The sequence below is a fragment of the Phragmites australis genome, chromosome 16 (genome assembly GCF_958298935.1).
Source record: "Phragmites australis chromosome 16, lpPhrAust1.1, whole genome shotgun sequence".
NCBI classification, from domain to species: Eukaryota; Viridiplantae; Streptophyta; class Magnoliopsida; order Poales; family Poaceae; genus Phragmites; species Phragmites australis.
This window is the reverse complement of record NC_084936.1, coordinates 9664008-9691552: the sequence shown is the minus strand read 5'-3', so window position 1 is coordinate 9691552 and position 27545 is coordinate 9664008. Positions and strand designations below refer to the sequence as shown.

The 27545-nt window shown below is 45.0% G+C and overlaps 1 pseudogene; it reads left to right on the top strand.

Moving 5' to 3' along the window:
* Positions 1–6077: 6077 nt before the first annotated feature.
* Positions 6078–25074, top strand: LOC133895043 (uncharacterized; annotated as a pseudogene).
* The last annotated feature ends 2471 nt before the right edge of the window (positions 25075–27545 follow it).

Below are 27545 nucleotides of genomic sequence, written 5' to 3'. Positions count from 1 at the left end.
GATACGTGCCACCCTTGTGATAGCTCGACTATTCACTCAATCAAGTAGTAGATTCATCATAATTAACTCTTTAATCATATTAGCATGGTTATGCACATTCTCAATTCAACTAACTCGAGAGGCCTAGAGATATCTCTCCTATTATCAAGAGGGGCAAATTCCACTAACTCGAGAGGCCTAGAGATATCTCTCCCATTATCAAGAGGGGCACCTTGATCGCTCACACCCTATGATATGTTTCATGACAAACCCGAAAACTACCTTTATGACTATCCAGGTACGGAATAACGTTTGACAGTTCCGAAGTATGTCACTACACATTCTGAGAATTAATAATGATCTCAAGTTTAAGGATCATGCAAGTACACCATCTGAGATAACAAGTAATGATACATCATAAATAATAATCTCAGCAGTATCAAGATGGGTCTATCCAACATCATGTTCTCCAACATAAATGTCCATATTATTGACCTTGTCTCTCTATACCTATGATCTATAAAACGTGATCATCAATCAATACATGTGCTGATCTTTTGAATCATCACAATGATACATGACTAGTGATCAATTTAGAATAACATCATGATACAAACAAAGAGTTTCATGAATAAGTCACATATTTACCAATTAATATAAATGGTAGTCATTTTTGGAATAACACATTATTAAAAAGACATAAATATAGACGTAATATAATTATCTCTATAATTACGTTTATAACATATCACCGTCAATTTGAAGGTCTCTCTGCTCTTCACTGTGGCCTGTGTGTAGAATGGTACTCACGCTGGACTTCTGAAAAAGGATGGTGTGTGACATAGTCTAACAATAGGGATATAAGTTTTAGTTACTGAGTCGATCTAAAACTAAAAAAATAATTAAAAATTTACTCCAACCTAATTAAATTTTAAAAAATAAATTAAATAGTATCTAAAATTATCTATTAGGTATTCACTTACATCTCTATCTGACACTATAACCTATGCACTCCATGTAAACAAGATCAGTCGCAGTTCGTCAATCATGATAACTTCAAAAAACAGTATTCCATGTCATTTATGTAGATACCAATAATTACATGATAACAAAAAAAAGTAAGTATCCCCTTGTAGAAAACTATGTTAGACTAACGAGGTTGTCTGATCATGGACTTAGTTTACTCGTTTTTTTTATCGTAACTTGGTGCTGACCAACAAGGACAAAAAGACCACTTTGTTTCTCATGGTGAAGGCAATCAGGACTCACAGAGATAATTTATCGTCTCAGAGTTATGAACTGTTGCTTAGAATTCACAAACACAATTTCTCATGGATAATGTACATGTGTTGTCCAAAACAGTTTGGCTGCCGCTGATTGACAGGTTCACCAGGGCGGTCCGATTGCGATTGGACGGTTAGATCAGTGCATCTACCGTAGCCATGTTTCCTAAGACTTTGAGCGACACTCCTATGGACTTGGCCTTGCACGATTCCAGAGTCTTCGAGACCAGCTCCTTGCGATACCCAAATAGTCCCGATCTCGAGCACGAGCGCCACCGGAGCTGCTCCCCACCTCCCCTCTCCCGCACGCCGCTGCAGAGCGGAGGAAAGGTTGGGTTGGCGTAGTGATTCGATGGGGATGGAATCGAAGTGTAACACCCTGATTTTCAGATTTCTCAAATTTCTAAAATTTTTCAAGAGTATTGAATAGCTTCACTGATAGTATAGGTTTAAAACCTATTTTCTTAATCAATCAATCAATATAGGTTATTATTTTGTGTGCATTGCATGCTGAGTTTTGCTAGGAGCCAGGTAAATGCATTAGAGTTCTTTTTCCTTTTCTTTCTCTTTGGTGTTTTGAGTGAAAAAGATTTTGAAAAGGTTTTTACAAAACTCAGTAGTGAATAAGTTAATGATCTTAATGGTTGGAATTCAAAATCTTTGAATTCATCATCTATTCAATCCTTGATTATACCTGATCCTTCTTCAGGTCAATTCAAATCTTATCCAAATCCTTGTTTAAACTCAATCTCTCATCTTTCTCAAATTCTATCCAAATCCAAATTCAAATTCCTTATCTACTCTTATTCTTGATCAACCTCATTTTTTGTTTCTCTCAAATTCACTCCAAACTCAATTCAAATTCAAATCCTATTCAAATTTCTCTGCAAAAGTTTCTTTTCTAAACCCTAGATACATATAAAGTGTCTTTGGGCTCAATCTTGCTCAAGTTCAAACCCTTAGCCAAGTCTTCTAGATGGCCCAACAAAGTATCCACGAAATCTGCAAATTTTCGCGGAGTCCTGGACAGCCTCATCTTCTCATGACGTTTTGGAGTTCAAAACGGCCTCAAATGCAAATCTTAACAATACCAAAGTTGTAGGCCTCGTCGAGAGCTTCGATTTGAACCTATGGAAGTCCTCTTTTGGATAATGGAGCTGGGAGTTATGGCCCCCGAAATCAGTGCTGCGCAGAGAAGTCCGAGTTGAAACAGTTTATGTTGTGATGCATTTTTGGAAATCAAGATGACGTTTTCAGAAGTTCCAATGACTACCAAAGTTGTAGATCTTTTCGAGTACTACAATTTAGAATCAAGAAACGTCCAATTTGGAGTCCGGACGATGGAGATATCATCCTCGGAATACAGAGCTGCGAAAAAGGAAATCGTAACCGACTCGGACTCGAATCCGAATCGTGTTCGGTTTGGACTCTACCTCATCCAGCCGCCCCTAGCCCTATATATATGAGTTGCACGCCCTCTCCTACCTCTATCCCATGCCCACAAGCCCTAGAAGTCGCTGCTGCCCTGTCCGTGCGTCGCCGGAGCGCCGCCGTTCGCCGGAGTCGCCGCCGCCGCCGCCCGTGATGCGCTACGTCGTCTTCTCCGCGAATCCTTCTTCCTCGACCACCAAAGCAACGTGAGGACCTCTTCTTCTCCTCCCTTACTACTGTTTTAGCATCATACTAAGTCCCTAGCCAAGCCCTAGCCCCGGCCAAAGCCCAATCTACGCCGCTACGGTCGTCACCGTCGCGGACAGCCGCAAGACAGCCGCACTGTAGCCGGTTGGCATCGATGTTCCCGATCAACCAGAGGTCAAATCACCAAGCCCTTTCACCGGTACATGTCCCATGATGTTCCCTACGCCCTCACCAACCGGTTTGGCCAGTAGATTAGCCAAACTATCGAAATCAAGGTCGACATACCCGCTGTCCGGTTTCTGGACGTGTTCAGCACGCGCACCGGTTTTGCATTCGCGTCCCCCGTCAATCCGAAAACCGTATGGATGCACCAACCGCGTCACGGCGTGTCCCATGGAGTCTTCTATGTTACCCTAGGAGCCCATCCCCGTTTGTGCAGCGACACGACCAGGACGCCATTGCCAACCACAGCATATCGCAGCCATCACCTGTTTCATCTATACTGATCGTTCTTGCTCTTAGTGGATGATCTACCAAAACCCATGCCATAGCATTGTGTTCCCGGGTTATATGAACATCCTTGTTCAAACGGTTTCTCAAATTTCATAGCCAATCTCCTGGAACGCGAGTGTCTTCGTTCCTGCATTTGTTCGCGGTCACCACCAAACCTAGAAGCAGTCATCGCTGTTTTGCCGCTACCTCGGATGACCCCTTCCAAAACCAACCATACCACTAAGTTAGTCTTTTCGTGTTCTACGCCATGCTCCCCTCGTTTCACTGAAACACCACTGAAGCCGACATTGATGTTTGTGGCCATATGCCCGATCGCCATCTCCGACGAAACCCGAACCACCACTGCTACATATAGTCACCAGTAGTATCCTTAACCTAGAAGTGAAAACTTTAGCCTTTTTGATCCAACATAGGTGATCGATACTAGACCCTAGTATATCCCTTCTTTAATCCAAGATAGTACTTGCATAGCATGCCAAGTTAGCGCCACATTATTCTCCTTAGCCTAATCAGTGAAGTCTAGTCTGCCCTACACTTCTTGAATCTTACGCAATGACGTTGTCAAGCCTAACACAGTGATTGTGTAATAAACTCTTTTCCTATAGGAAGATAACTCCAGTAAATTAGTCTTTCTTTTCAGTCTAATCCATCTCTCGAAAGCTCATTCTCTTTTCATCTTAACTCCGATTTAGATGATTCTTGTGTCTAAATGTTCCTGAAATCATCCATATCCAACCATAGTGTTTTTTAAAGTATTTTGATGATGTTTGGTATGTTGTTCTTAGTGTTTGCTTTATGTTGTTTGTCGGTAGTTCTCGCGATTAGTTGATAACATTCCGGAGCAGTTCGAGGGACTTCAAGACCAAGATTTCGACAACACTGAGCAGCATTGGGAAAAAGGCAAGTGTCCTTGATCATATTGAACCTATGTTTTTAAATGTTTTGTTTTACAAAACTGCATGCAATGTCTGTGATTATGATGGGTAGTCACCTATGTTAGGGTTTTCCCTAGATTTTCCCTTATCATCCCTTGGAACCTAGATGGTTTATGGTTAGTAGTCTTTTTATGGGTAGATTGCTTAGCCATGCTTTTGGGATATTGGAAAGTGTCATAATTTTGACTAATGAACATATGCAGTAATGATGGTTAATATGATAATGTTTTAGCAACATGGAACCTTAGGCCTTGAGCATAGGGATGTTGGTGATGGTTGTCATGGTTATGACATTGCTTTAGTGTTTGCTCAAGTAACCTAAGTAAGGACCGGTTCGTGGAGCGACAACCCAAGAAGTAACGTACCAACCACGAGGCTGATATGGGTAAAGTGTGACATACTGATTAGAGTCTGTCCAGTGTGCGTTGGGTCAGCACAAAAGGGGGCTTCTGGGTAGGAGCTGTTGCTTGCGTAAAGCCTGGCGGTGAAACCTAGTGGGCAGACATGCACTGGATTAGTCTCTGGTTAGTGGAAAGTGTCATACAGTGATTCTTGGCGGCACACCACTGGCGTGTGTTAAGTGTCTTGCAAACACGGCAACATGGAATTCACTGACTCGTGGGTAAAGTTGGACAACCTCTGCAGAGTGTAAAACTGTTATAACAGCCGTGCTCACGGATATGAGAGACTTGGATCCTCACATGATTAGTGGGTTGTGGTTATGGATTTGGTTATGGTTCTGGTACAGGGAGTACTAGATGGTTGTGGTTATGGTTCTGGTACAGGGAGTACTAGATAGTTGTGGTTATGATTCTGGTACAGGGAGTACTAGATGATTTTGGTTATAGTACAGGGAGTACTAGAAGGTTATGGTGTGCAAGGTGGGGAGCCTTGTATGCTGCGTGTTGGACTATATGGGTTACATTCACTTAATAATTGCTTAATGCTTTTGAGTCCAAATATGTTTTCATTACTCGCATTTACGCAAAAATACCATTTGTTAGCCTATTCTTGATATAAGCCTGCATATCATTACTTTCCCCCACTTGCTGAGTACTCTATGTGCTCACACTTGCTATTTTCCCTACACCATGCGATATGTATGCTGCTGCTCAGTGAGTGAAGATGTTGAAGACTATCAAGACGAGGTTGTGACGTTCTAGGCGCGTGTCTCCCGGTCAGTTGCCTGCGGTGTTGTTGGGCACCAGTGCTTCTGTTCCGCTGCAGATATCTTCATAGAAGACAATATATGTCAATTTGTGTAAGAGTTTAATGTTTATTTAATAAAAGTATTGCTTTTGTTATTCCACCTGTGACGTCCTTATGTGTGTTGAACATCCTGGGCACACATAAGCCGCATCTGGTTTTGGCCGTTAAAACCGGGTGTGACACGAAGCATAGGCCGGCGGGAATGGGATGGATTGGAAGAGCTGGCACCTGCCCGTGCGATCCATGTGTTGCTTGCCTCGGCCTGGGTTGAGGCGGAGAACAACGACAAGGAGGCACGCAAAGCCCTACTCCCCTAGTCCCATGACACCCTTCACCGTTGTTGCCTCTGCACGCTGTTGCCTCCATCCCTCTTCCTCGTCGCACTTCTTCCCGCCGCTACCGCCTCCTCCTGCTCCTCCCGATTCCATCCCCGGTCACGTCTATTTCCACCTCCCGTCCTCGTCATCTCCTCTAACTCCCGCAAACCCGTCACCTGTTGCCTCCCTCCCTCTTCCTCGTCATGCTTCTTCCCGCCGCTGCCACCTCCTCCTGCTCCTCCCATTTCCATCCCCGGCCACGTCTATTTCCACCTACCGTCCTCGCTGTCTCCTCTAACTCCTCCAAACCCATTACCTCCACCTCATTTTCTACCGTAGTGGCAACCCCGAGGAGGAATCCCGCCAGTCCTGCCACTCCTCCAGGAGTTCACGGTAGGCCGATGTGCTCCTGTTTTTCTATGTTGCAGACTGCTTAAAATTCCAGCTTTTCAACTTTTTTTCATCTGCTGTTTGGTGGTAGGATTGCTTGGTTCTCCTGCCCAAATTCCTATCTCAGCTCCCCTGCGACCTTCATCTCGACATAAGCGACTACTACAGCTCATCATTGTTTTTTACATATTCTATTGGAAATACTAATGTCAGCTCAAAGGATATAAATTCAGTAGACAATATTCACAACAGTTACATTGAAATGCAAATGTATAGTAACTAATCTGCCTCATTGATTTGATTCAACGGTATTTTGTTTTCCTTTCATGAAGCTCAATGATGTGGCATTTGGTCTCTCCAATGGGCCAGTTCTTAATGAGGTGGGTACTAAATAAATACTAATTGGATGCGCTAAAGGTTTCTATGCAACCACACTTACAATGCTCTTATAACCATTTTGTTGCTGATATATAGTGTGGCCAAGAAGTTGGTGATCTGCTCTTGAACCTGGCGAGAGCATGGTGTTGATGTGAAAAGATTTCATGCCAAACACTGAGCACTTTGTGTGCAAAATACTAGATCGGATGTTCCAATCTGAATATCCGACGAACAGCACATAGGAAACCCTAGTCGTGGTGCTGCAGCATTGGGCCTTCATCATCACCCACGCTCAGGAGGAACCCCACCAGTGCGTAGATAGCCGGCAGTTTTTCCTTGGTAAAAAGAAAGGTAAAGTAAATTGTATTTGTTCGATTGAATGTTGGATGTTTTCAATCGGCTATGACCCTTTTATATTTATAGGGAGGGATGGTTTTACCCCATTTTGAGTCGGAATCTATCAAAACTTATCTTCTAATCTGACTCGATCTTTTTCCCAAAAATCTAGATTTGAATTAGGTCAGATGTTCCGATACAATCAGATGTTTTTGATACATATCGGAAGGTCCGTTTTTTACAAACATTGACCTCTCTGTTTAGCCAAAAATATTTAATCGAATGTTCCGATCATCCAATTGGATGTTCCGATCCAGTCTCAATGTCCGAAATTTCCATACACAGACCTCTTGGTTTGGTCAAAAATATTTAATTGGATGTTTCGATGATAACGGATGTTTTGATCTGTTGAAACTTCCAGATCCAAGACTTTTACAAAATGTCAATTTTTTTCATAAACACATGCCCTCTTGTTTTTTGGTGAAGCTTTCTTACCGAAAAACATATCATCTCCCTTTCTACCCTTCTTAGGACGATGATCAAGACATCGGCCATGAATATCCCTTAGGGTGATGGTAATTGTTGGGGATCATCTCCTGCTGTCCCCGTACCCGAAGGCAACTGCGAAGTTAGTTGGAGGTGCCGCGGGCCAACCGCTGTGTTGGTTGCATCTTCCATAACCGAATTGGCGTATGCGAAGACTGATCTGCCTCGACTGTCGGGCGAAGCTCCAATTCGCGTCCCACGCCCTTCGCTCGGTGCGAAGACAAGACCAGGCCTTCGCCAGGAGGCGGCGAAGGCAGCTCGTCAAGAGGTCGGACGGAGAGGGCTTCGATACCCTTCGGTTGAAAAACAGCTGGACAGTGGGCCCAATTGTCATGGGCACTATTGTAATTATGGGATCATGCTTATTTGTACTATATTGCCCCCGGATATTCCGGGAATGTAGCAGGTTAGGGGGTAATATGTGTAAACCGGGTCTGTGATCGTCGGGTACGGACTATAAATAGAGCCACAGTGTAAACATGAAGGGTAACCCGAGACTGTTCTACTTCCAGTACACGTCATCATAAGGGGCCTTCGCCTGTTCCACCCCCGAAGGCCCATCTTGTCTGGGACTTCGATCCCAACAGTTGGCACCGTCCGTGGGGATCGAACCCACGAAGGCATGCCACCGAAAAAGAAAGCGAAGCCACCTGGAGGAGCGGAGGCACTACTAGAACTCCCAGCCATAGTCGGACCTTCGGCCGATAGAACCACTCCGGCGGTACCAGAATCAGGAAATGCCTCAGTCGGGGGGGGGGGGGGGGGGCTTCAGCCGCACAAGACTAGCATTGCGAAGTTGACACAGCGCAACAACAAACTGCCGATGGCCGACATGACGACACACTACGGGTGGACGCGGAGCAAATGCCGATCATGGAGCCAATAGATCGCATTCGCTTTGATGTTCCGGAAAAAGAAGGCGAAAGAGGGCGAAGCGAAGAATGGGAGGAACTAGGCGACTTCGCCGAGTTGGAACATGATGAAGAAACAAACGAAGAACGGAATGCTAGGCTAGAAGCTGAGGAGTTGGAAAGACAGATTGCGCACAACAAGCGCATGTTGGATGGCCTAGCAGCAACACGGAAAGCTGCGGAGTACCGCCGGTGGGCAGAAGAAGCAAGAAAAATGTTGGAAAGGATCCAGGAGGAAATCGATATACTCCAAACAGAAGGCATGTCTCGCCGACCGACGCCACCAAGAGATTTCATACGAGCTTCGCAAGAAGTTCGGCGAAGATCTTCCACAGGAGATCCTGAGTCACCCCTAGCAATGGACCTACAAAATCAGCCATGGCCGATAGGATTCAACATGCCCAGGGTGGTTATGTTCGATGGAGAATTGGATCCGAGGGAATTTGTCATGAGCTTTGAGGCAGCCGTGGAGTCAGCTGGCGGAGATGGTGTAACCTTGGCGAAGGCTTTTGTATTGGCAATCAAGGGAATAGCAAGGTCGTGGTACTCCGCTCTGCCCCCGGGGTCCATATATTCATGGGAACAGCTGCGCACTGCCCTATACAGCAACTTCCAAGGGAACCGGGTGGATAACATCACTGCAACCGACCTCTTCGCGCTGAAGCAACAACCAACAGAAACTTTACAAAGCTATATGCACCGATTCGTACACATACGATGTCAGGCGAAGGGATTGAGCGAAGATACCATCATCGATGCTGCAATACAGGGCATCAGAGGGGGCCTTTTGGCAGGGAAGCTCACTAGAAAAAGACCCACAAGCGTCCAAGAGCTACTAAACAAGATGGAAGAATACTCAAGATCTGAACTAGATCATCTACGAAGGAAAAACGAGTTTACGGCCTCAAGAGCAAAACATGCACCTCATAAGGAGGCAGTTGGTGGCAATCCGAGAGACAGACCTCAGCGACCAAGAAAACCCGAAGGTCCTGATTATCCATGCCAAAAAGAAATCAACCAGATCAACCCCGACCCGCCCGAAGCAGTCCAAAGCTCGTGCGAAGCCTACAACTCGTCCAATAGAGGGGGCTGGGCGGGCAGGGGAAGAGGCCGCAGAGGTAGAGGAGGTCGACCTTCACATGACCCAGCAACCTTTTACTGTGAACTGCATGGCGAAGGAGTAGGCCACCGGACTAAACATTGTCCACAAGTCGTGGCCATGAAAGAAAGTATAGCGAAGCAGTTAGTAGATAACGGACGAGCGGTTCACCACGCAACAAGCTTCGCAAGAGGCGAAGGGTGGCAGAACCACAATCAAAACATGATGTTTCCGAACCAATGGCATCAAGTTCCAGCACCACAATTTGCACCCGCACCTCCAGTCCAATTTGATCAAACCAGGCAACTGAACATTCGGGGTGATCTACCCCCGCCTCCGCTAAGACCAGCAATCGAGGCACCACCAGAAAGTAGCAAATCAGTCAATACCATAAACAATGGGTACAATGTGGTGCTTGCTATTTCAGGGGGGTCCAACCAGCAAACAGAATCCAAGAGACAGCGAAAAGAATACGTACGAAGGGTTAATCACGTCGGAGTGGGACCAACGTACATCAATTCAAGATGGTCTAACATTCCCATTACATTCTCACAAGAGGATATGAGGGTATTAGATTATCCGCACACAGATGCCCTAGTCATTACTGCGAACATCTCGGGAAACGAAGTACACAGGATATTGATCGATGGAGGAAGTTCTGCAGACATTATCTTCGCTGATGCCTTCGATAAGATGGGGCTGTGAAGAGATGACTTGAAACAAGCTGGGTCACCGTTGCTGGGCTTCGGTGGAAGCGCAATCAACGCCCTGGGGAAATTAACAATCCTAGTGTCATTCGGTGAGCAGACAAATTTCCGCACAGAGGAAGTTACCTTCGACGTGGTGGACATTAATTACCCATACAATGCGATATTTGGGAGGGGGTTCCTCAATAAATTCGGAGCGATACCGCACCACGCTTATTTGTGCATGAAGATGCCTGGCCCAGAAGGAGTCATAAAGGTGTTGGGAGATCAACGAGTTGCTAGGCGAATCGAAGTAGGCATAGCCCCAGGGAGAAGAAATGTCCACAACATCGAAGACCCTTCGACGGGGGCCGAAGCAGGGCAAAGCAGGAAAATCACGAAGGCTGCACCAGAAGGACCTACCAGAATAGTGCTGCTAAATCATGAAGAAGATAAGAAGATTACAATAGGGGCAGAGGCCCCGGAAGAAGATCAGCAACAACTTGTCATGTTCCTTTGCAGAAACAGCGACATCTTCGCATGGTCCCCTAGGGACCTGCAAGGAGTGAGTCGAAGCATCATTCAACACAAGTTAAATGTGGACCCCAAAGAGAAGCCAAGGAAACAGAAGCTTAGAAAGGCTTCGGGGGAAAGAGAAGAAGCAGCAAAAGTCAAAGTAGAAAAATTGCTCGATGCCGGAGTAATACGCGAAGTTATACACTCGGAATGGCTGGCCAACCCAATATTAGTAAGAAAAAGCAATGGAAAATGGAGAATATGCATCGATTTCACAGATTTAAACAAAGCTTGCCCAAAAGATGACTTTCCATTGCCTAGAATTGACCAGCTTATAGACTCCGTAGCCGGTTGCGAGATGTTAAGCTTCCTCGATGCCTATATGGGTACCATCAAATATGGATGGCAAAGGAAGACGAAGAAAAAATAAGTTTCAGAACCTCCTTCGGAACATACTGTTTCGTAAGAATGCCTTTTGGACTCCGCAATGCTGGAGCAACCTTTACAAGATTGGTACAAGCCACGTTAAAGCCGTAGCTGGGACAAAATGTATTGGCCTATGTTGATGACATAGTAGTAAAAAGCACCAGGAAAAGCCAACACATCGAAGACCTCCGGGAAACATTCGATAATCTGCGAAGAGCAGGTTTAAAATTAAACCTGGAGAAATGCGTCTTCGGAGTGCAATCCGGAAGACTCCTGGGGTTTCTAGTGTTGAAGAGAGGAATCGAAGCGGATCCTCAGAAGATACAAGCGCTTTTGGATATGAAACCGCCACATAACAGAAAGCAAGCCCAACGCTTGACAGGAAGACTAGCAGCATTGAACAGGTTCATTGCGAAGTCCGCCGAGTGAAGTCTACCACTCTTCAAGGTGTTAAGAAGTTCTGAACCTTTCAAATGGGGTGCCGAGTAGCAGGCTTCTTTCAATGAGTTAAAAGTATACTTGACGAAGCTTACAGCATTGACCAGCCCGGATCTGGGCGCAGATTTGTTGTTATACATAGCAGCTTCCCCATCAGCAGTCAGCGCTGTTCTCGTGCAGGAAAAAAACAAAGATACCAGACTGCTGCAAGCACCAGTGTATTACGTATCCGAAGTACTAGCAGGACCGAAGAAGTCATACACAGAGTTGGAAAAAGTGGCGTATGCACTTGTAATGGCATCCCGCAAGCTTCGCCATTATTTTACTTCTCACAAGATTACAGTGCCAACTTCCCTACCCCTTCGCGACATGTTCAAAAACAAAGAAGCCATCGGAAGAATAGCGAAGTGGGCAACGGAGATAGCTCCATTCATGATTGTCTTCGTGGCACAAACATCGTTAAAATCGCAAGCGCTGGCGGATTTCTTGGCAGAATGGACACCTTCATCTGAGGCTTCGGATGACGAAGCAGTAGAACCAATCTGGACCGCGTACTACGACGGAGCTTGGGGAGCTGCAGGAGTAGGAGTCTCGGCGGTAATATTTTCACCGTCGGGGGCGAAGCTGCGATACGCCGCCAGGTTGGAGTTCCGATCCACAAACAATACGACGGAATACGAAGCTGGACTCCTGGCACTTCGCAAGGCGAAGGCTTTGGGAGCTCAAAGAATACTTGTCAAAACAGACTCGAAGGTTGTAGCAAGTCAGATTGAAAAAACATTCCAGGCAAAGGAACCAGAGCTGATCAAGTACAGGGCAGCAGTGCGAAGGATGGAAAGATACTTCGTTGGATTCACGGTGAAAAGTGTATCAAGGAATGATAACAACGAAGCAGATGAGCTAGCCAAAGCGGCTTCGCAGAACATGCCCATGCCTCCAGATGTCTTCTATCAGAAACTAAGTGAACCAGCCTGCGATGACAAGTCCAGCCAAACACGACTGGTCGCATCAGTTGGGAGCGAAGACTGGCGTTTCCCGATAATGGCATATCTGCGGGGTCAAAGGGATATCGAAGATCACGTCGAAGAAAAGCGCATGGCTCAGAGAGTAAGAAATTATAAAATTATAGACGAAGATCTGTACAAAGCAGGAGTCTGCGCACCATTTTTGCGATGCATATCTCAGAAAGAGGGCCAACAACTGTTGATTGAAATTCACAGCGGGTTGTGCGGCTCACATATCGGAACAAGAGCCTTGGTAGGAAAAGCTTACAGACAGGGCTTCTATTGGCCAACAGCTGTAAGTGATGTAGACCAGTTGGTAAGGAGTTGCCAACAATGCCAATTCTGGGCGAAGGGATCAAATAGACCGACAACAAAGACACAACTTATTCCGCCGATCTGGCCATTACGGCGATGGGGAATCGATATTGTCGGGCAGCTGCCGCCAGCCCCAGGAAATTTGCGCTATGCTGTGGTGGCGGTAGAGTACTTTTCAAAATGGGTAGAAGCAATGCCACTCGTGAGCATAACGTCAAAAAACATACAAAAATTCCTATGGCAGAATATTGTGTGCCGCTTCGGGGTTCCGAGCGAAGTAACCGTGGACAACGGTACTCAGTTTGATAGCGCGGGATTTAGAGAATTCTATAATGGCCTGGGCATAAAATTAATGTTTGCATCAGTTTACCACCCACAATCTAATGGCGATGTTGAGAGAGCAAATGGCGTCATCTTCGTAGGGGTTGCGAAGCATCTTCAAGGATTGCCAAAAGGAAAATGGGTCGAAGAATTGCCCAAGGTGTTATGGTCAGTAAGAACAACGGTTGCAAGACCAACAGGATACACGTCGTTTCGCCTACTGTTTGGCGAAGAGGCCATGACTCCAGAAGAGTGCAAAGCGAAATCATTCAGGGTTGGGAATGAACCAGAACAATGCGATGAATTTTCATCGAAGGATGCCCTCGAAGAAGTAAGATTGCAAGCCGCAAAAAACCTGGCCATTTACCAAAAATAGACAAGAAAACGGAGAGATAAGAATGTATCCGAAAAGACCTTCGCACCAGGAGATTTGGTGTTACGAAGATTTGGTACAGCAACATCGTTTGGCAAACTTCAGAGTAAATGGGATGGCCCCTTCATAGTTAAAAGATCTCTGAGACCCGGTTCTTATCATCTAGCCAACATGGAGGGTGAAGAGCTTCCACACACCTGGAATGCAGAGAACCTTCGCAAGTTCTACGCCTGAAGATCGGCAGCAAGAGTCCGAGACTCCAATGTAATTTTTAATTTTCGTAATAGTTCTTGTAATCGCCATGTAAGGGTACTGCACTCTTTTCCTCACAGGGGGACCCTTCGCTAGGGGGTGAGGTTTTTAACGAGGCAGAAACCCATATGAACAAAGATAGTGACCCCCAAAAAATATTGCTTGTCTCGAGTAGTACTACTTTTCGTCGAAGTGCGCCACACTAGGAGATTGGCGCACCAATCGACGATCAGAACAAGGTGCAAAGTGTAGGCATGCAAGCATACAGTTACGACCTTCGCGGAATTATAAAAACCGCCAGCAAACTTCGCCGAAAGTCGGGGGCTAAGAGTGCCTGCCCCCACAACGAAGGAAATAATAAACCTTCGCCAAAACGAAGTATCGCCGAGCCAAAGAAAAGGCAGCGAACTTCACCGAAAGACGAGGGCTAAGAGTGCCTGCCCCCGCAACGAAGGAAAAAACAAACCTTCACCAAAACAAAGTATCGCCGAGCCAAAGAAAAGGCAGCGCACTTCGCCGAAAGACGGGGGCTAAGAGTGCCTGCCCTCGCAACGAAGGAAAAAACAAACCTTCGCAAAAAACGAAGTATCGCCGAGCCAAAGAAAAGGCAGCGAACTTCGCCGAAAGATGGGGGCTAAGAGTGCCTGCCCCCGCACTGAAGGGAAAAACAAACCTTCGCTAAAACTAAGTATCGCCGAGCCAAATAAAAGGCAGCGAACTTCGCCAAAAGTCGGGGGCTAAGAGTGTCTGCCCCCGCAGCGAAGAAATAAACAAACCTTCGAGAAAAAATGTCCCTAAGCCAACCAAGAGGCAGCACACTTCGTCAAGTACAGGGGGCTAGCACTGCCTGCCCAAATATCAACGGTCAAACAAGTTGAAGCCAAAAAACTTCAAAAGCTAAGCGTCAGAGACCAACCCACCCAAAATAGGCTGAAGTTACCTGCGAGTAAAAGTCGGGGGGGGGGGGGGGGGGGACGGCGCTTCGCAAAGGTAACACTGACTAAGAGAAAATTATCATCCCAATAGAATCGCAGGAAACTACGGCGAAAATCGGGGGATGGTTTTCATCCAGAAAGTCTAACCCGGATAATTCAACTTATGTCCAGGGCGCATCGAACCAAAAAAAAAGAAAAAAAAAACAAAAACACACTTCGCGCGACATGCCAGTAAGGGTGTACAAAAAGAGCAAATCACAACACAAACCCAGTTTATTCCGCATCCAAATCAACATCTGGATCAACAAAATCCTTATACAAACGACTAAAATAAAATTGATACTCGATGCCTTCACTGGCATGGAAACGCGATGATGGGGCCGAAGTGGCCCCAACTTGATTACAATACGACGTCGACATAGGAGTTTTGCCATCACTACCACTTCGCCTAGCTACTTGCGAAGAGGGACCACGCCGATAACACAATTGGGGTCTGTGTGAAAACGGCTCCTCGTCTTGAGGTTCAATTTTCGGCTCAACGAGCACCGATGTGCCGTCAACGTCCCCTCTCGCCGCACGGCGCAGATTTCGTTCAGCTCGTCGACTAACTATCGTCGAAGGACAAACAGATTTCCAAAATGCCTTCGTTCTAGCATTCATATCGTCATACGATCTACACTTCGCGTGCCAATACCGTTCCAAGTCGATATTAGCATGACGTCGGTGAAATGATTCCCAGCAGGACTAGGAAACATAAAAATTATCCCTCATCATAGTCAAAGGCACAGCTTCTTCGGCTACCTGCGTAGTGTCTGAAGCAAGGACCTGCGCAGGAAGCGCAAAAAGGTCAATATCACTTCGACATGAATATATAATGTATTACACAGCCAGTGTATCACATCATTAATTACAAAAACCAAAGCATAAACACGACCCTTCGCGCCAATTCATCCCACCTTCCCAGTATCTTCGGCCGCCATATTAGTCGGTTTCGACGAGGTGTCTTCCCTCTCCTTGGCCTGGAAAATTTCAACAACAATAAATACATTATTGCCACATATAACCACTTTCATAACCTTCGACAAGAGAAAACATAAGTTTGGTATCTGTACCCTTTGACGATTCAATTCGGCCTCTCGAAGAGCTAGCTCGCAGCCATGATTGCACCAATAATTAGTGGTGAATGAACGAGCAGTGCTCTTCGACGACTTGGTAACAGCCGAAGTTAACAGATCCGAAGGATACTGGAAGGAAGGTCGTTGAAGAGCGGTGTGATGGTCACAACCCGTCATCTCCACAGACTGCACGAGACTCCAGGCGGCGACCATGGCGCAGAAATCGTCGTAAAGCTGAGCAGCTGGAAGGAGGCTACTGCTGGTCTCGTTGATCCAACCGATAAGCCCACCCAGTCCGACGAGTTCAAGTGATGGAGGAGTCGCCGAGGCGCCTATACCTTCAAAGGTATGGCTGATTGCTTCGTAGGCGGCAACCGCCTTCGGCTCAAGCTCCCCAATGACATTAAGGGCATCGTCATTGTAATCCTTCGCTTTGCTTAGTTCATTCTGCAGCCGCTCCGCTCTCTCTCTCTCTCCGACCCACACTGTGATTCCAATTCGCAAACTTGCGCTTCGGAAGATTGCATATTCTGGCGAAGGCAAATCACTTCGCTGTCAGCGAAGGGCTTCGAGCTCCGCTTCAAGCCTCTTCGATCGTAACTCTGCATCCTTCGCCCGCCGCGACAACTCGCGCTTCTGGCTCTCAGCTTTCTCCGCCCGTTTTTGTAGCAATTCAATCTGGGCCTGAGCGCTTTGGGCACGGGCTTCGGACTTTTCTGCTTGCTTGCATTGAGCTCGGGAGAGAAGTAAAACCTGAAATTTCAACTACAAGTTAGTAAAATACAAAGTTTTCTTTCTCTCATTATAAGAAAATATCCGATATACCTTCGCGATAGCTACATCGGAAGCATCAATCAATTCGCTTGAAGACTTCTGACCAAGCGGGATCTCGACCTCAGGAAGAACGAAGGTACCAAAAATCTTCTTCGCATCGCTTACCTCCCTGACACTCGGCTCAAAAGCAGCAGGCCGCAAAGCCTCGGGGGCAAGTGCCTTCGCGTCAAGCAGCCCGCCAAGACCCATCAGGCCCTTCCCCCTGCGATGGGGCGCACTTGGCGTGGAATCTTCGCTCTCGGAAGATGAGCTCGAGGATGAGGAGGGCGACGAGTGTGCAGCCACCTCTACGTCGTCGCAACCTTCTTCAACAGGCTCCTCTGGAACACCGGGCTCCAATGCTGCGCCCGTCCCCGTCAATTCTTCGTCGTCGCTCAGAATCAACGTTGGAAGATCGACGCGCGTGCAAAACAGGGATTTCGGCGCCTGGGCCTCTGTGCTCCTTCGGAACTCTCCCGACGGGTCAGGCCGCGCGAAGCAGCAGAGCCCTCCGACGACGTTTTTGCGTGATACTCGGACGCAGCTTCGCGTGGTTTTTTGCAGAGTGCGACAGCTTTTTTGGTACGGCCAGTTTTTGGCGATCGCTCTGAAACCTTCCTTTTCGTCAGAGGGCAAGCGGCGGGTTCTTCGCTCACTTCCACTAGTGGGGAGCCTCCCGCTTTGCTTTGCAGAACAGCGGAAATCTTCGGCCGCTCATCATACGACAAACCACAATAGTCGAAGATTCTGTTTAACCTATGGTTAAGTCCCTGGTCCGTGCACAGCTGCGCTTCGCCAGGAGTAACCTTGCCAACCAGCATCACAGCCTTCGCCTCCACTTCGGCTACTGACAAATCTAATAAATTTTTTTTAACAACTGTTAGACGAGAAGATTTAAATTAAGTAACAGTGCACGATCAAGAGGGTACCTGCGAAGCCTTCTACATTAGGATGAGGACGGCAGAGCCCCTCAGGCCCTTTCTCCCCGAAGGCTGGAATACTCCAGTCGTGGCTAAGGGGCCAAACCCCGGCCGCCAAAAACTCCTCGACCAAATCACGAGTTGATAGATGCTTCGCGCACCGTGCGAAGGCTTCAAGCGCCGTTTGCTGCGATGCTTTCAACCGCACATCCGGTGCACGATTTCCCTTGACCCCTTCGCATTTCGAAACAAGGTAATCTTCAGCTTCAACCTTGTGGTAAAACCACCATTGAGTCCAGTCGCTAGGCCACTTGTTCTTGTATACAACTACGGGAGTGGACAGGCCAGCGCGATAGGCGAAGTTTAGACAACCGTAGTGCGCTTCGTTCTGTACTCCGCGGACAAAAACCGGTTTTGGTTGATGGTGCAGGCGGTGCGCAGCGGAGAAGGCCCTTGCGAAAGCCTTAACTCCCTCGGATCGAGCAACCCAGGCAAAAAGACTCATCCTGACTATGGCGTTAGGCGTTAACTGATGCAAATATACTTCGAAGAGCTTCAACACCTTGATTACCATTTCGTCACAGGGAAGACGAAGGCCAGCCCTAAAGTAATGCACAAACACAATGGCTTCGTCGTCAGCGGGCTCCGGGATCTCCTGCTTCCTGGGAAGCTGGACCTTCGATACATCACTAATCAGCCCTTCCCTGACAAGGCCAGCTAAAACTTCGCCATCCACCTTAGACTGTCCAATCCAGTAAGTCTTCGGACGCGACGATCTGTATTTCGGAGCCATCTAGTTCAAGGAAATCTTCTAGCAGCGCGAAGACAATCGGGGGCCAAGTCTAAGGCCTTCGAAGGGCTCAAACTTACTTCGTACGAGATCAACAACTCTAAGCGAGGGCACGGTATAATTTTTTTTGACAGCTTCTAGTATTTATAGGAGGAATCGAGTGCGGTTAACACTACCAGCATCGAAAATTGAACCGGCGCCGGAAACCGCGCTCAGATAACTACCATGAACATTAAATGCAAGTAGTTACCCATATCGTTCCAACACCCAAAAAAAATAAAATAATAATAATAACAATAATAATAATAATATAATATATATACATATAACAGCATGCATTGTATCAAACTAACTTCGACAGGCCGAAGGGGGATGACGCTTAGATATCTCGAAGTCTACAGGCTCGGCCTATCGAAGATAAACCTTGCCAGTAAGGGGCTACTGTTGGGGATCATCTCCTGCCGTCCCTGTACTCGAAGGCAACTGCGAAGTTAGTTGGAGGTGCCGTGGCCCAACCGCTGTGTTGGTTGCATCTTCCATAACCGAATTGGCGTATGCGAAGACTAATCTGCCTCGACTGTTGGGCGAAGCTCCAATTCGCGTCCTGCACCCTTCGCTCGGTGCGAAGACAAGACCAGGCCTTCGCCAGGAGGCGGCGAAGGCAGCTCGTCAAGAGGTCGGACGGAGAGGGCTTCGATACCCTTCGGTTGAAAAACAGCTGGACAGTGGGCCCAATTGTCATGGGCACTGTTGTAATTATGGGATCATGCTTATTTGTACTATATTGTCCCCGGATATTCCAGGAATGTAGCAGGTTAGGGGGTAATATGTGTAAACCGGGTCCGTGATCGCCGGGTACAGGCTATAAATAGAGCCACAGTGTAAACATGAAGGGTAACCCGAGACTGTTCTACTTCCAGTACACGTCATCGTAAGGGGCCTTCGCCTGTTCCACCCCCGAAGGCCCATCTTGTCTAGGACTTCGATCCCAACAGTAATCAATACATCGGCTATGCTTTTTTGTTTATTGATATACATCACCTTCACCCATAGCATGAAATCTCAAAGGAAATACCAAAACCATATTAATATTCATACCTTCAATTGGTGAAGCATCATTAGCATGCACTGGCGACTCTCCATAATCTAGCAATTCTTCATCTTATTTGTCATCTTGCGTAGGCATCGGTGTTGTTGTTGGTGAAAGGGTTGCCATAGGGACTGTTATGGCATCTAACTTTAGTTTCCACATTTGCTTGCATTGGTTTAACCTCATTGAAAGCAACATCCCATTATTTTTTTGCTTGTCGCTCCATCTGCTTGCATAGCCGCTGCAATCTTCTCTTCTTTATGTGAGATAAGCCTGATGGACATCACCTCTGTTGTAGGTATTTAGAAAGCGGCTTGCTGCTACTTGCTTCATGATGATTAGTCTTTGAAGCAACTTGGACAGCAGTAGGTACATGTTTAGACTTGAACGGATTATCACCAAAGACAACCAATCCTTTGCCAAGTTATTCGATGACAATTTTCATTGAACCAATCTCAACAATATTAGCAGCAGTGGTCCTTGTTTTACCAACATTAGAATCTGAATTTTGAGAAAACGCACTACTTCCCTTGACCCAATATACTTTCTTCATAACCTTAGCATGTTTAACATCACTAGACTGATTTATAAGACCCAATCGGTCATGCACAGGAACTGATATTCTATCAAATATCGGACTCTGTGGTGCTACCCACATTGAATGAAAAGGAGTAAATTGCATAGGAGGTGGCAACATCCACATACCATTATAGCCCCATGTTGGACAAGGAGGGAAGAGCATTGGATGAAGTGTCCACAGAAATGGCAGCGACAGACCAACTGATGGGTAGACGTTAATAGGATGGTCCTCCCTTTGTTGATGATGATTATACACCCCTTGCCTTGAAGGTGATTTTGGTCGCTTCAAACTACTTGGCCGATTCATCTATGCTTGGACGGCCTTGTCTTTCTCATACTTGGACAAGAGTTGCTTAAAAGTGGACTTGAGTTTATGAACCTTGTCATGTCTCTTTGCTTCATTAAACTTTCACTTGCCAACCTCTGAGCCTTTTGGTCCAATCATTCTTCCCCCCAGCAGTTGAAGTATTCACCACAAAATTGACCAACTCTTTCCCTTTGGGAGTTTTCTCAAGTAACACTTCTCTTAGCAAGTTTTTGTTCACCCCTAAAGGTTTAGGTCTTTCTTCACCAATGATTACATTTTTATCTTTAGTTGATTCGGCTTGAGTTGTCCAAATTAGGATACTCTTATCCTAGAGATAAATCACATTAACCAAGAATGGTTGCTTATCCACTTGCATCTCCGAAAATTTCAATCGTCTTTCATTAATGGACGATTGGATCTGTCGACAGAAAACATTACAATCGTTAGTAGCATGAGAATAAGAATTATACCATTTGCAATAAGCTCATCTCTTTAATTCATCTAATGGCGGAATTACATGACCCTGAGACAACCTAGTTTGTTTTTCTTGTAGCAAGTAATAAAAAATTCTATCGCACTTTGCTACATCAAAAGTAAATTTAATCTCTTCTTGCCAATTCTTAGGAGGTATAGGCTTAAGAGCTAAATAAATGAATGGTTTAGACTTATAAGACCAAATCCATTCGGCCACACATACATCAACGTCATCCTCGTCCGAAATTTCAGATTTATATTCAAGCATATGAACATTAGGACAATCTTCTCTCACTTTATCATTTGATCTCTAAAAATTTCTATACTCTTTAGCCCAGCTTTCTTGGGCAAGAGCTTTTTGTAACACTTGACTAACATATGAGAAATCATGATTCTCTAGCTTTTCTTTTAAATGAGAAAGTAAACTGGAATAAGCTTGATCAGCCAAGTCTCTATTAGAAATTGTTAAATTAAAACATCGGTTCCTTGTATCTCTAAACCTTCGAATATAATCAACAATAGGCTCATTGTGTTTTTATTTAACCGATGTTAAATGTGATAATCTAAGCTCAATATCCCTAGTATAAAAATACTCATGGAATATTTGCTCTAATTGATACATGTATAATAGAATTAGGTGCTAAAAAAGTAAACCAGGTAAATGAAGGGCCAGATGATGCTAAAGGAAACAATCTCACTTTTAATGCATCGCTAGCGCTAGCTTCACCACACTACATAATAAATTGAGCAATATGCTCTAAAGTGGTTCTACCATCATCCATAGTGATCTTAATAAATTCAGGCACTATAAACCCTCTGGGATACTGAATATTTTCATAGAAATCAGAGTATGGCTTTTGATACGCATGTGCTCTACCTTTGGCCTCCACCCCGAACTGCTATCTCAGAACACTAAACACTTGCTCTCTAACATTTCCAGGCCTTGTGTATGGCTCGATCATAGGCCGAGCAGATATCCCATTAGCTATTTGCTGTGGCCTAAAAATATTGGTTCGGCTGTGTGCCTGTTATATGCTGCAGAGAACTACTAAAATTACTATCATGTAGTGGACCATATGGAATGTCAGAACCTTGAGGCGACACGGGAGGTATACTGTATGCTACAATGCGATACAAAGGTGTTTGCAAATTTGCTGAACTTTCTCCCATACCAGTAAAATTGCTAACATTAGGCGCACCCGAATTGACCATATGAGCATTTGCATACGGTGAAGGCATAAGGGTTGTAGATTCCGGTATAGCTGTATTTGGAATAACATGTGGTAATACATTATGACCAACCGAACTTAACGCATTAGTCTACGGTGTAACTTTAGATGTGTACTGCTACCGATGCATTAGCAAGCAAAGAGTCATGCTGACCATTGCTATTATTGATACCATTATCATGAGGCAAAACGGGTTGTTTTAGATCTTCTCCACTTTGCACTTCAAAAACGATAACCTTAAGATGACTAGGTAACAACCTATCCAATGCATTATACACAGAAGCACCTACTTGCTGATCAATCATCAAAGAAACTTTCTCTTCATTAAGAGGTGCATCACTTACAGTGAAAGTTACCTCGGGCTTGAAGTAGATAGGTGTGAAATCTCCTCCTTTCCTGATGATGCCCTATCTCGTCTTTTGGTAGCATGAAGTGAACGCCATGTCGAACTTCATCTTGTGTTTCTCGTACTCTTGTTGTGCCTCCTCATCTAGCTCCTTGATGGCGGGCACAATGATGTTGTTGGGGTCGACTTCAGATCCGTTCGTCATGGCTAGGGTTTTAGGATTCAACTAGAAGATGGTCGAAAAGCTTCTTCCCCAGCGGAGTCACCAAAAAGTGTGTTGACGTGAAAAGATACCATGCCAAACACTGAGCACTTCATGTGCAAAATACTGGATTGGATGTTCCGATCCCCTAATCAGATGTTCCAATCGGCGTCGGATGTTACGATCTGAATATATGACAGATAGTACCTAAGAAACCCTAGTCGTGGTGCCGTACCGTTGGACCTTCGTCATCACCCACGCTTGGGAGGGACCCCGTAAGAGCGTAGATGGCTAGCGGTTTGTTTTTGGTCATTGAGATCAAGAGCGAGAATTAAATAGGGAGGTTGGAAAAGAGAACTAGGGAAAAAGGGATAAAAAAAGAAAGGTAAAGTAAATTGTATTTGTTCGATTGGATGTTGGATGTTCTCAATCGGCCATGGCCCTTTATATTTTTAGGGAGGGATGATCTTACCCCATTTTGGTTCAAAATATATCAAAACTTATCTTCTAATCCGACTAGATCTCTTTCCCAAAAATCCATATCAGAATCAGATCGGATGTTCCGATACTCACGATCGGATGTTCTGATACATATCAGGAGGTCTGGTTTTTACAAACATTGACCTCTTTGTTTAGCCAAAAATATTTAATCAGATGTTCTGATCCAATTGGAATGTCTAAAATTTCCAAACGCAGACCTCTCGATTTGGTAAAACAATATTTAATCGAATATTTTGATATATTGAAAGTTCCAGATCTGAGACTTTTACAAAATGTCAATTTCTTTCATCAACACATGGGAGATGGCTGACACATCAACGTCAAATAATCTTGCCAAGCAGCTGCCATCGACAGAGCCCTACTTGACGGGTAGTGCCAAATCAGGTAGGGATTGCGTCTATATGATGTTGTCAACTCTCGTGTTTTATTCAACTTGCTTTCTTGATTGAAGGTTGCTTTGCCATTTACTTTACATAGTGTAGCATTTGGCAAGCGGCTGGTGTCACCTTGAAGGAGGTTTCAGTCAATGGGACAGTACGTTAAGGGAGGGCTAGCTCAAGATGGTAGGTCGCTTGCTCATTATCCATGCTACTATTTCTTGAATTTGTTTTTTTAATCTGCTCATTCCTGGCTAACTATCTAATGATCTGACTCAAACATAACACCAACGTTGATGTTATGATTGGGTCAATAATCAAATTGGTTCCACGTCTGTAAAAAGTCGGTTCCGAAGGGACAAAAAACATCTAGAATGTAGACGTATTATTGACAGAATCTAACCTATGAACAACTGTCAAATTTATCCTGTTGTGGTGCCTCAGCATTGCTTCTATCTTATTTCTAAATTACCTTGTATCAGTGATTATCAAAAGGTTGAACAGCTTGAATATCCAAATGTAACATGCTTTTGCAATACTTTTGTAGATTGCTGAAACACTGATCAAGAATGGTAAGCTACAATCGAAATGCCCTGTGATTCAATTTGATGTGCAGGCTATGAAAGAAAAAGAAAGAAAGATGAAGGTAAGAGCATCTCCAACAAATCCTCCATCGCACCCTTTATCCTAGGCTCTAGCCAAAATTCGCAAAAAAAAGGTCTCCAATAGACACTCCATCAAACTCACTATTTTGGAGCGGCTTCCATCCCCGGTCTCCCGCACACCAAATATAGTGTGTCTCTCTCCTCACACCATCCCCAACCGCCTTCTCCCCGAGCACTGGCACCACCATCCGGATTCCAGAGCCGGAGCCTGAGGTTCCCATCTCTGGCGTCGAGAGAGAGAGGGAGAAGCCTCGCCACATGTGACACCCAGCCGCCGGCCCTATCTCCTCTTTCCCCTTCACCGAGCGCCATTCGCTTGAACCCTAGCGGATCCTGCCATCATGCGGATCCCACCGCTAGGATCCGGTCTTCCCGCGACGCCGTCGCTCCACTTGTGCCGCCGGGCAACCAGCCGCTCAGCCGGAGAAACCACCGCCGCCAGCCGGCTCCCACTCCCCTCCGGTCTCCCTCCCTCCCTCTCTCTCCCTCCCTCTCTCTCTCTCTCTCTCTCTCTCTCTCTCTCTCTCTCTCTGAGCCTCACAATCTCGGAGACATAGTTATAGAGTACTATTAAAAAATAGGAGAGAGAATATAGAAGGTGAAATATGGATATGCGGTTGGAATTATGGAGTAATATGGAGAGAAAATCTTTATGGATGGCAATCCATATAGGGATATGGATGGTATATTATAGAAGGTCTGTTGGAGTTGCTTTAAGGGCTTCTCTGCACTTTAATGACCCTTAAGTGAATTGTGAACATGGATTAATTCTCATCCCATGGTCTTGGCAGATTGGAGAACTTGAGTTTGAACTGACAGCTGAAAAGGCCAATATCAGTGCTGTAGTTGGAATGATTTTCGGGTAACATTCAGACTCACATATCATATCTTCTCTTGAAAGTACCATTTGAAGTTAACTGGATCAATATTAGTCAATTGTCATGTATGTGAAGACAGATGAATGATGGGTGGCTAGATATAATACTAATATTTGCTTTTCATGTGGCTACATATTATACACTGACATGATTATCTGTTGAAATATTTGTCTAAGTTATGTGCAATTAGTCAACACCATTAATTAAATAGATTGTTTAGTTGTATCCACTGATTGTTGGCACATGCACCTCGCATCTCAAATTTTATATTTATGTCCTTCTAATCATATTCTTGAAAGAACTCACCCAACATACTTTGCATTATCACCCAACATACTCTGCAGAATACAAATGTGGTACAGGAAGCAATTTTCAGACTCCTTACACTGTTTTCTGGTCAGTTGGTTGTGCTTTTAGTCATACAGAGGATTTGGTTTTATTAACCAATTCAACTTACGATCAGTTAGTCATGAGACCGTCCTACAATTTTAACGTACACTTCCCTCTGTTCTTATCAAGCAATGGACTATCTGGCTACATAAGAAATACATTAAATTTTGCTGGTTCATTCGAATTCTTATCATAGTAAATTCTTTTGTTGGATTGTACAAGTTTCCCTTGTTTTCTGTTTTTCATTCTAGTAGAAAAGAGTGGCAGCCTGTCAACATGTTCATTTGTCCTTTTTGTCTTGCTGTCATGACAGGATGATGTACAAGGCCGGATATAAACAGAGCACCATGACAGGATGATACTTTTTACTTAAAAATGTTCACTTCTAAGGTATGTTTTCACGGTGCAGAATCTCTCAAATAGATTATTTGAATTAATACGCTATAATTGATACATATCCCTCCTCAGCTTGGATGAAGTAAGCTGAGTAAATACCTTAATTTCGATGGTTCAATTCTCTGTTATACAAATTACTTTAGCATTTCAAAAGGAAGTGTATCACAAGAAAGGACAATTGCAAAAGTTTAATACAAAGTACTAACAAGTCAATATAACATGATAAGGGAGCAAGGAACTGAAAAGAAAAATGTCTGCAAGTGATAACTGATAATGTTGTAGTGATGCTCATACTCATTTTATCCATACTGGAAAACTATTTATGATAGATATGCAGAATTTGAATTCTAGGGTTGTTGCTACAAATTCTCTCTTTTGCCATGGTCTACGTGTTGATGTTGTCAATTCATTGCTTCAATATTAGACATTAAATCTGGCACTTATCCTTTATTTTGTAATTGATCTTGAAGCACTCATGTGATGCTCAATAGGCCTCTTAGTGTAACCAACTAAGCTGGAGTCTCATAGTTGGATTGGAGCCTATTGATCCGGTGCACCAGCAGTAGCTGAATAAGATTCATGGCTTGCTTACCTTCTAAGTGGGATTTTGTGGGATCCCATTTTTTCGAATTATGGTGCGGTTTCAACAGGATTAGTCTCAATGGAGGGCTAACCCTGTTACCATACACACGGAGCTTTTGAATGATAATGAAATGTTCTTCTGAGAAACCAAGTTGAAATGTGTCTTGGTTTTCTTTGATGAGTGATTGACATTGTCATTTATTTGGTTTGATGATCTTTGGTTTTGCATGAGCTTTGATGTGATTTGAATTGATTTGAGATTTCATTTGAGCATAATGATTATGGACTAATTGGAATTGTAGTTGGAGATATGTGTTTGCTTGTCTCATAGTGTGCAGGTGATGGACGCAACTTGACAGTCGACGGCGGGATGATCGGGGCCAAGAGGAGTGCTTGGTGCCAGACGATCAAGGAGGTCGGGTGGAGTCAAAGGTGATCCTAGCTGAACACGTGGAGGTCAAGCAAAGCATTGAAGGCGGATGGAGACGGCGTGTTGACAAAGTCAAGCGAAGGGGATGCTGGTGCAAGTGATAAGGCGGCCCGAGAGATCGGAAGCGTGAGAGACTTGCTGGCAGTAAGGATCATATGACAGAGTACACGCGTCGACATCGAAGCGCTTACTTAAGGTGTAAGCAAGGCGGTGAGTCACACTTTGAGAAGCGTGCAGGTGGTTTCGCGGTTTGGCCTCAAAACTGTGGGAGGACTGGAGGAGTATGTGGCACCATCGCGAAGTTTGCATCGAGGCAAAGCTAAGTCGTGAAGGCACCGCAGCCGTCCGATGAATGGAGAAGAAAATAGACTAAAATACCCTCGGTAGTAGGTAGGAGTGCACTACAAGAGAAGGATATTTTGGGGAAAAGCTAGGAAATTTAAAGGCCAAGTTTTCTAGGCCTATAAATAGAGGGGTAGGGCTAGAGAGAGCTTGAAACCAGCCACTTGAGCCCCCTTGTGCCACTCATTTGAGAGCCTTAGAGCTAGGTTTTTAGAGGAGAGAAGGATGAGTGCTTAGCCTATGTAATAGGTGACAGTTTTGACAGATAAATCTTTGTAATCTGCCTAAAATAGGGATGACCTCTTTAAATAATTAAGTT